General features: G+C 36.1%; 1 non-coding gene across 1 annotated transcript; it reads right to left on the reverse strand.

The window, feature by feature from the left end:
- Positions 1–9,916: 9,916 nt before the first annotated feature.
- On the reverse strand, positions 9,917–10,024 carry LOC112738717 (small nucleolar RNA R71). The gene has a single exon (XR_003169660.1). It is a non-coding gene; the product is annotated as a small nucleolar RNA R71 (small nucleolar RNA).
- Positions 10,025–10,793: the final 769 nt, after the last annotated feature.

Here is a 10,793-nt window from a genome sequence, read left to right on the forward strand (position 1 = left end):
TTTAGTTGGGTTAGAAAGCTGACATTTAGAGCTTTCCAGCCATATATAATAGTCTATAGCAGAGCATGAAATTAAAAATGTTGATGAAGAGGAAAAGAGACCAACGATTGGAGCCAAAGTTAGTGCTCCAACGTTGCCTCAAACGTCATGCTTAAAAGAGGTGCAAAGTTGGAGCCAAAGTTAGCCTCCAACTTTGCCTCAAACATTGGCCAAGAAAACTGCATAGTTGGAGCCAAAGTTGGACTCCAACTATGCCTCAAACTATAAGCAAGAAGGCAACACTTGAGTCCAAAGTTGGACCTCAAACGCTACCTCAAACGTTGGCCAAGAAAGGTGCAAAGTTGGAGCCAAAGTTAGACTCCAACTTTGCCTCCAACTTCAATTCAAGAGACCATAGTTGGAGCCAAAGTTGGACTCTAACTATGGGTCCAACGCTAAGGTAGAGAAGGTGCCAACATTGGGGGTCCAATGTTACCTCCAACGTGCTCGACAAATTTCAAGTTTTGGAGTTGAAAAATCGTGAAGTGACGCGTACGCGTGGGTCATGCGTACGCGTGGATGAGTAATTTTGCCAAATCCACGCCCACCCGTGGGTGACGTGTACGCGTGGATGAGTAATTTTGTCAATCCAAGCGCACGCGTGGGCGACGGGTACGCGTGGGTAGGCTAACGTTGGACTCCAACGTTGAGTCAAACTATGCTGGCTGCACCCAGAAATTTTCTTTTTAAAGTAACGTTTGACTCAAACGTTTGATCTCCAATGTTCTCACCAACTTCAGCCAACGTCTTCATCAACGTCACTAAAGGCCACTCCCAACTAGCTTCAACAAAGGCCAAGGCCCGCATCCAAGTACTTGAAGATCCATTTTGAAGATGAGAAGTATAATATAAATAGAAGAATTGTTGATGATTTTGGGAGCTCTCGGGAGGCCGTGAGAGGGGCTCTGGGAGTTTAGAACTCTGTTATTCCTCTTCTGCACTTTTTCCTTGTTAGTTTTATGTACTTTATTTTCTTTTACTTTCTAGCTAGGCTCTATTTTCCTGCACTCTTCTTCTTTGTAATTTGAATTGAGCTATGAACAACTAATCCTTTTCATTGGGTTAGGGAGCTCTGTTGTAATACAATAGATCAATACTAGTGTTCATTTTTCTTCCTCTGTCTTTTTTCTTGATCTGGCTAGAAAGAATTCGTTATTCATTTAATCATTCAATTGTCTTGGAAAAGAAATTGAATGTACCTGGGTTCTGTGATAGGCTTGGAAGAGAAATCACAGAATCATGCTTGAATTCTTTCTCACATTAAGATTAGGTTGGGGTTTAATGGATATCGTGACATGTAATCCTACCAACACTTTGATCTATGAATGTGTGTGGTATAATCAGTGACCATACATCATCTCTTTCCATGAGCACTTCAATCAAGGAATTGGGCAATTGTTCATATTTAGAGAGATTGGATTAACAAGGAATTGGGATCTAATCACCTAAGATTTTCAAGGAGATCAATGAATGCATTGATTGAGAAAGAGATGAAAATGAACTTGATCCGGAGAATTATAACATCTCCTGACCCCAATGAGCTTTCCAATTTCTGATCTACCCATTCTTTTACATTCTGCCCATTAATTTGATGCTCAATTTCCCCATTCCCATTTAATTTCTTGCAATTTAATTTCTTACATCTTGTAATTTACATTCCGCCATTTACATTCTTTGCAAATTACTTTTCCCGCCATTTAATTTCCTGCACATCCAACTTCAAATTTGATTCAGTTCAACTAGAATATTCCTCTAATTAAAGTTGATCAACAATCAATCTCCGTGGGATTCGACCTCACTCTATTGTAAGTTTTTACTTGACGACAATCCGGTGCACTTGCCGGTGGAAATTTGTTGAGAGATAAGTTTTCGTGCATCAGAGCCACTTATAGCCTTATAGCCTTATATCCCCTTATATGAATATATGTAACTTAGTGGCTGAAATATATAATTAATATTAACATTAATGAACTATATATGACTTACAGTACATATATTATTAAATAATATTTATATAAGTTATTTAAAAACATATGTATGTAGAGTATTTTTAATTATGAATATAGTTTATGTAATTTTCGTTGTATGTTAGTCTATTTTTTTTATTTTTATTCAGGTAATGAGAGTTTTAAAACCGAGAAAATTGGTTCCACCAAAATGATATAGCCACTTGGTGACTGATGCATTATGAAAAATCAGTTTCTATCATTTATCTTAAATAGGAAGGGTAAAATATAAAGCATTCCTAATGATGGCATTAATAATGGATAGATAATGCCCCAAGAAATATACGTTTTATCTTCTAGTGGGTGAATAAACAATTAAAGTGGAAGATGTGACACACATCTATGGTCTCCCGACTAACGGCCATCTTATAAGTAGAAGAATGAATGCGTGGCCAACTTTGGGATACCGTTAGACGAAAATGATCATATACCTAGTGCAATTAAGTTATCATGGATTAGACAAATCTGTGATGCAAAGGCGTTGGACACTCCAGAGTCTATGTAATGCTATTTCGATGCTACATATTCTTCTTGATTAGGATCAGTTTGTTTCCTGACAAGTCGACGTCGATGGCGAGCTGTAAGTACTTGCCCCTGTTGAGCAATTTTTCGGAAATTAGGTCTTACAGTTGGGGATCGACATGTGTGGCATATCTATATAAGTCTTTGTGTCGGGTCTCGCGTTATGATATGAAGGAGATGGATGGCTCACTAGTGTTGTTGCATGTCTAGGTTTGGGAGCGAATTTCATGGCTTGCTTAGATTACCGCATCCATTCCTCCGAGTGGAATATTTTTGTTGGATCAAAGGAAAATGGTATTTTCACATTGAAAATAGAATTACCATTCGCTTAATTGAATATTATTGTATTAAGTCATTTTTGTTATATTTCTAATTAGGGAGCTTAACATTTTTAGGTAGAATAATTAGAGGCAACTCTAGAACCATATAGCAATGATGGTAGCACATGTTAGGTATATGCTTGATGATATGCAACCTCAAGCGGTAATAAGTCAAAATATTGAATTATAATAACAATTAATATCCTTATTGTGGTTAACATATGCTCTGGTCATATAACATTGTAATGCAATTTTTATGACTGTTGTACATCCAGATCCACTATGACGTGCCACAAGATGTATACACTCATCATGAGATATGGACTGTTGTTGTCTCCTTGGTCAACTTTGAGATCATAGAATAGTACCCAACTGATCGAGTTCGTCGATAGTTTGGCTATCCATAGCCTCTACTTGGTCCGGGAAAGGATCTAGAGCAACATCACAATGTCAAGTTGCATGGGGAATAGAACACGGACTGGAGAGAAGTCCATAGTGAATGGTTCAGTAGGTGGAAACTAAATCGACAGCATTATATCATTGATGGTTTTCACATGAATCCTTATACACATATGGTTGAGTACACTGATTGGTACAAAGGAGAGTTTGGTGGCCATTTGACTATATGCGACAAAGTTCGGGGTCGATCCGTTTGATGCACAAAAATCACCCTCGCCAAGATAACCACCACCCCACAGCCACACTATCTGCCCCCACCACCCGCACACTAGCAATTGTACTACCCACCGCACTATCCACTTCTACCACAAGACCATCCTTTCCACTATCCACCTCTTCCACCATATTATCCATCTTTCCCACGCTACTATCCACTACAATACAATCCTCCTCTACCATACTACCTACCATAGGTTCCATGACAACAACAGGAAAGCAGTGTTCAAAGTTTTTCAATATCTCAATTGTTGGAATTAGGACTAGACCAGTTTTGGTTTCACAAAATAATGAGGAATCAAATGCAGGTTTCGTTCAGAGTTAAGTAGTTTTTGTGGTGCTCGTCGTATTCCTAGCAATGCTGGCAAGTCTCCTACACAATTGTCTACGAATTTCAGGGGTAGCTACCTTAATGGTGGCTTCAGCTGCACGCATAAGAGGGCTGATATACGCCTGAATAAACAAATCTGAAAAATAAGCAAATAAGACACATGTAGTGAAACGAATGAAGAGGAGTAGGGATACAAGGACGTAAGGACGGGTAACAGCGACGATGACTCCCCATGTGGTGGTGTAGGCGGCAACTGTCAATGCTATAGTGGGCATGAAAGAGCATATTTTTTTCAAATTCATTAGTACCACCGGATAAACTTAGCCCATCACCTTTCATGCACCAAAGATTTTTGCAATCAACTTTTGCTTTGCCAGTCACACTTTACGATAGCCTATCGTATAGTTAAATTTTGAATGAATATCTAAAATCACGACTCGGACCTTGATAAAAGAGTCGGCTTCAACTAAAGGCCTTATAGCATCCGCAATTGTGTCAGATTCCAGTTTCGAATGGTCTTGAGAAATTGTACCCATAGTACAAGTATGAGTTCCAATGTATCGTCTAATTTTCCAACTATTTTTTCTAAATCAAACTAGCCCAAATAAGCCCATCCCAACTTCTATCATATTGCAGTCATTTCGCATAAAATGTCAAAGGCTCAGACTCAAAGACCTTATAATCGATCCCCTTAGAAATGGTGTAATTCCTAATTGCCATGATTACAACTTTTTTGGAAATGAACTCCATTTCAACAACAAACTCACCATCTTGCAGAAAAAGAACACCTTTATACAATGAATACCAATTTTTAAGTTCTATAAAAGTATATCTAGTTGTATTTAAGGTCTTGCTTATCAATATATATTTAAATTTTCAATGATTTGTATAATATTTCATCAAATTAGTCACAATAGCAAGTAAAATAATGTAAGTTATTTTTTATTTATCTTTGGTACAAAACAGTCTTATTAAAAAGTACTCTCAAAATCACTGAAAGTTATCGTTTTGAAATAATCAACACTTTTTAAAACACACTTTAACTGGTACCTTAACTAAATCCATAAAAGATATGCTTTCAACAAATATATTTTAAATAATTCAACATCTAAAATTAAAATGTATAATCAAAATTCAAAAATTGAGAGTAAAATTGTCGTAACAAAAAAATAATACGGTGACATATCTAAGTTTGCCAACTCAAAAAATTCTGGTGCGTTTATAGCTTCGAGATCCAAAAACACACATGAAAGATGGCACACCAAAAGGATGTTGGCTTGCTACCGTGTTTATTACAATCTAAAATTTTGTGTCGATGGTCTTGTTTCCTCTGAACATGTTATTATTGGTTAAGAACTCTTCTTCACTGTCACTACTATTTTCTTCCTAATCTATGGTGTCCCCTTTATTTATGAAGGATTTATCCACTTTGTGACTAATAGCCAACCCCTCGAATTTAACATACAACTCGATCATCGACACATGAGCTTGATTCTATCGATAGATCATTAATCTCCAGCATGGTGGCTTCATTGGTCACATTCATTACTTGAAATTGTATTACACCACCGAAAACTAACACGGGCTTCTTGTTTAAAATATTGCTGACTTTCTTTAAAAACTCACCGTATATATGTTGGCATAGTCTACTTTGTACTTCTACAAATGAAATTGTAACACCCTAATTACCCTAAGCCTTATATCATGTCGTAAAGCAAAGGATAACTAAAGGTCACGACAATTCTAAAGCTTATATATATATATATATATATAGAAAGAAATAGTAATACTAGAAGCTCAATGAAGGAATAAGTTCAAAACAGAGTTTCAAAAGCGCAAATGTTCACACGAAGCTAAAAGCATAAAGGTACAAGGTATAGATACAAGATAAGAAAGCATAAATAGATATATGAGTATAGTAGTGATGAGCGGATAATTTATACGCTTTTTGGCATTGTTTTTAGTATGTCTTTAGTAGAATCTAATTACTTTTAGGGATGTTTTCATTAGTTTTTATGTTAAATTCACATTTCTGGACTTTACTATGAGTATGTGTGTTTTTTTATGATTTCAGGTATTTTCTGGATGAAATTGAAGGACTTGAGCAAAAATCAGATTAGAGGTTGAAGAAGGACTACTGATGCTGTTGGATTCTGACCTCCCTACACTCAAAGTAAATGTTTTGGAGCTACAGAACTCAAAATGGCGCGCTTCCAATTGCGTTGGAAAGTAGACATCTAGGGCTTTCCAGAAATATATAATAATCTATACTTTGGCCGAGTTTAGATGACGCAAAAGGGCGTTGAACGCCAGTTATACGCTGCAGTCTGGAGTTAAACGCCAGAAACACGTCACGAACCAGAGTTGAACGCCAGAAACACGTTACAACCTGGCGTTCAACTCCAGAAAGAGCCTCTGCACGTGTAACATTCAAGCTCAGCCCAAGCACACACCAAGTGGGCCCCGGAAGTGGATTTATGCATCAATTACTTACTTCTGTAAACCCTAGTAACTAGTTTAGTATAAATAGGACTTTTTACTATTGTATTAGACATCTTGGGACGTCTAGTTCTTAGATCATAGGGGCTGGCCATTCGGCCATGCCTGAACTTTTCACTTATGTATTTTCAAATGGTAGAGTTTCTGCACTCCATAGATTAAGGTGTGGAGCTCTGCTGTTCCTCATGCATTAATGCAAAGTACTACTATTTTTCTATTCAATTCAACTTATTCTGCTTCTAAGATATTCATTCGCACTTCAATATGAATGTGATGAACGTGACAATCATCATCATTCCCCCACGAACGCGTGCCTGACAACCACTTCCGTTCTACCTTAGATTGAATGAGTATCTCTTGGATCTCTTAATCAGAATCTTTGTGGTATAAGCTAGATTGATGGCGGCATTCATGAGAGTCCGGAAAGTCTAAACCTTGTCTGTGGTATTCCGAGTAGGACTCTGGGATTGAATGACTGTGACGAACTTCAAACTCGCGAGTGCTGGGCGTAGTGACAGACGCAAAAGGAGGGTGAATCCTATTCCAGTATGATCGAGAACCTCAGATGATTAGCCGTGCTGTGACAGAGCATTTGGACCTTTTTCACAAGAGGATGCGATGCAGCCATTGACCACAGTGATGCCTCCAGATGATTAGCCATGCAGTGACAGCGCATCGGACCATTTTCACAGAGAGGATGAAAAGTAGCCATTGACAATGGTGATGTCCTTACATAAAGCCAGCCATGGAAAGGAGTAGGACTGATTGGATGAAGACAGCAGGAAAGCAGAAGTTCAGAGGAACGAAAGCATCTCTATACGCTTATCTGAAATTCTCACCAATGATATACATAAGTATTTCTATATGTATTTTCTGTTTATTTATTATTCTTATTCGAAAACTCCATAACCATTTGATATCCGCCTGACTGAGATCTACAAGATGACCATAGCTTGCTTCATACCAATAATCTCCGTGGGATCGACCCTTACTCACGTAAGGTTTTATTACTTGGACGACCCAGTGCACTTGCTGGTTAGTTGTATCGAAGTTGTGAATGAAAAACGATTTATTAAGACGTGCGTACAGAGTTTTTGGCGCCGTTGCCTGAGATTACAATTTTGTGCACCAAGTTTTTGGCGTCGTTGCCGGGGATTGTTCGAGTTTGGACAACTGACGGTTCATCGTGTTGCTCAGATTAGGTAATTTGCTTTTTGTTTTATTTTCAAAAATTTTTCAAAAAAAAAAATTTCAAAAATCTTTCAAAAATTTCTCATCTGTTTTCGAAAATTATTCTAAAATTTTTTAAGAATGAATTCTAGTGTTTCATGAAGCATGTTGAAGCCTGACTGGCTGTAAAGCCATGTCTAAATTTATTTGGACTGGGGCTTCCAACCCAACATTATCAAAAGCAAGCTAGTTATTGCTAATCCACCTGCTGCTGTTCCTGATCCACTTGATTTACATGCTAAAGCTTGACTGGCTATTAGCCATGTCTAACCCTCAGATTGGTGCTTTAGACTAAGAGTGCAAGATTTCTGGAATTCATATTAAAAATTTTGGAATCCTTATTTTTCTTTTTCACAAATAATTTTCGAAAAATAAAAAAAAATCATAAAATCATAAAAATCAAAAATATTTCATGTTTCTTGTTTGAGTCTTGAGTCAATTTTTAAGTTTGGTGTCAATTGCATACTCATCTTGCATTTTTCGAAAATTGCATTCATGCATTGCATTCATCATGATCTTCAAGTTGTTCTTGATAAACCTTCTTGATTGATCTTCATATTTTATTGTTTTGTGTCTTTTCTTGTTTTTCATGTGCATTTTTGCATTCATAGTGTCTGAACATGAAAGATTTCTAAGTTTGGTGTCTTGCATGTTTTCTTTGCATTAAAAATTTTTCAAAAATATGTTCTTGATGTTCATCATGATCTTCATAGTGTTCTTGGTGTTCATCTTGACATTCATAGCATTCTTGCATGCATTCATTGTTTTGATCCAAAATTTTCATGCATTGCATCATTTTCATGTTTTTTTCTCTCATAAAAAAAAATATCTTCTCCTTTTTCTTCTCATAAATTCAAAAATTTGAGTTGACTTTTTCAAAACTTTTTAAAATTTAGTTGTTTCTTATGAGTCAAATTAAATTTTCAATTTAAAAATCTTATCTTTTTCAAAATCTTTTTCAAAAATCAAATCTTTTTCATTTTTCTTATTTATTTTCAAAAATTTTAAAAATATTTTTCAAAAATCTTTTCTTAATTTTATCTTATAATTTTCGAAAATATTATCAACAATTAATGTTTTGATTCAAAAATTTCAAGTTTGTTACTTGCTTGTTAAGAAAGATTCAAACTTGAAGTTCTAGAATCATATCTTGTGATTTCTTGTGAATCAAGTCATTAATTGTGATTTTAAAAATCAAATCTTTTTCAAAATTAATTTCAATCATATCTTTTCAAAAATATCTTTTTATCTTATCTTTTTCAAAATCATATCTTTTTCAAAAATTTGAGTTTTAAAATATCTTCTCTAACTTCTTATCTTCTTATCTTTTCAAAAATTGATTTTCAAAATTTGTTTCAACTAACTAACTAATTTTTTGTTTATTTCTTATCTTTTTCAAAACTACCTAACTAACTCTCTCTCTCTAATTTTCGAAAATATCTCCCTCTTTTTCAAAAATTCTTTTTTATTAACTAGTTGTTTCAAAATTCAACTTTAATTTATTTCTTCTTCTAATTTTCGAAAATCACTAACCATTTTTCAAAAATAATTTTTGAAAATTTTCTTTCTCTCTCATCTCCTTCTATTTATTTATTCATCTACTAACACTTCTCTTCATCTCACATCTCTGCTCTCCTCACCCTTGTGTTTCTTTCCTTACATTACATTCTTTTCTTCTTCTTTTCTTCTACTCACACAGGGACCTCTATACTGTGGTAAAAAAGATCCCTATTATTATTTTTCTGTTCCCTCTTTTCATATGAGCAGGAGCAAGGACAAGAATATTCTTGTTGAAGCAGATCCAGAACCTGAAAGGACTCTGAAGAGGAAACTAAGAGAAGCTAAATTACAACAATCCAGCAAGCACCTTTCAGAAATTTTTGAACAAGAAGAGGAGATGGTAGCCAAAAATAATAATAATGCAAGGAGGATGCTTGGTGACTTTACTGCACCTAATTCCAATTTACATGGAAGAAGCATCTCCATTCCCACCATTGGAGCAAACAATTTTGAGCTTAAACCTCAATTAGTTTCTCTTATGCAACAAAACTACAAGTTTCATGGACTTCCATCTGAAGATCCTTTTCAGTTCTTAACTGAATTCTTGTAGATCTGTGATACTGTTAAGACTAATGGAGTAGATCCTGAAGTCTACAGGCTCATGCTTTTCCCTTTTGCTGTGAGAGACAGAGCTAGAATATGGTTGGACTCTCAACCTAAGGATAGCCTGAACTCTTGGGATAAGCTGGTCAAGTCTTTCTTAGCCAAGTTCTTTCACTCCTCAAAAGCTGAGCAAGCTTAGAGTGGATGTTCAAACCTTCAGACAGAAGGAAGGTGAATCCCTCTATGAAGCTTGGGAGAGATACAAGCAACTGACCAAAAAGTGTCCTTCTGACATGCTTTCAGAATGGACCATCTTGGATATATTCTATGATGGTCTGTCTAAATTAGCTAAGATGTCATTGGATACTTCTGCAGGTGGATCCATTCACCTAAAGAAAATGCCTGCAGAAGCTCAAGAACTCATTGACATGGTTGCTAATAACCAGTTCATGTACACTTCTGAGAGGAATCCTGTGAGTAATGGGACGCCTATGAAGAAGGGAGTTCTTGAAATTGATACTCTGAATGCTATATTGGCTCAGAATAAAATATTGACTCAGCAAGTCAATATGATTTCTCAGAGTCTGAATGGAATGCAAGCTACATCCAACAGTACTCAAGAGGCATCTTCTGAAGAAGAAGCTTATGATCCTGAAAACCCTGCAATAGCAGAGGTGAATTACATGGGTGAACCATATGGAAACACCTATAATATCTCATGGAGAAATCACCCAAATCTCTCATGGAAGGATCAACAAAAGCCTCAACAAGGCTTTAATAATGGTGGAAGAAACAGGTTTAACAGTAGTAAACCTTTTCCATCATCTTCTCAGCAACAGACAGAGAACTCTGAACAAAATACCTCTAATTTAGCAAATTTAGTCTCTGATCTATCTAAGGCCACTCTGAGTTTCATGAATGAAACAAGGTCCTCCATTAGAAATTTAGAGGCACAAGTGGGCCAGCTGAGTAAAAGGATCACTGAAATCCCCCCTAGTACTCTCCCAAGCAATACAGAAGAAAATTCAAAAGGAGAGTGCAAGGCCATTGAAATGACCATCATGGCCG

This window comes from Arachis hypogaea, chromosome 13, assembly GCF_003086295.3.
Source record: "Arachis hypogaea cultivar Tifrunner chromosome 13, arahy.Tifrunner.gnm2.J5K5, whole genome shotgun sequence".
In the NCBI taxonomy this organism is placed as follows: Eukaryota; Viridiplantae; Streptophyta; class Magnoliopsida; order Fabales; family Fabaceae; genus Arachis; species Arachis hypogaea.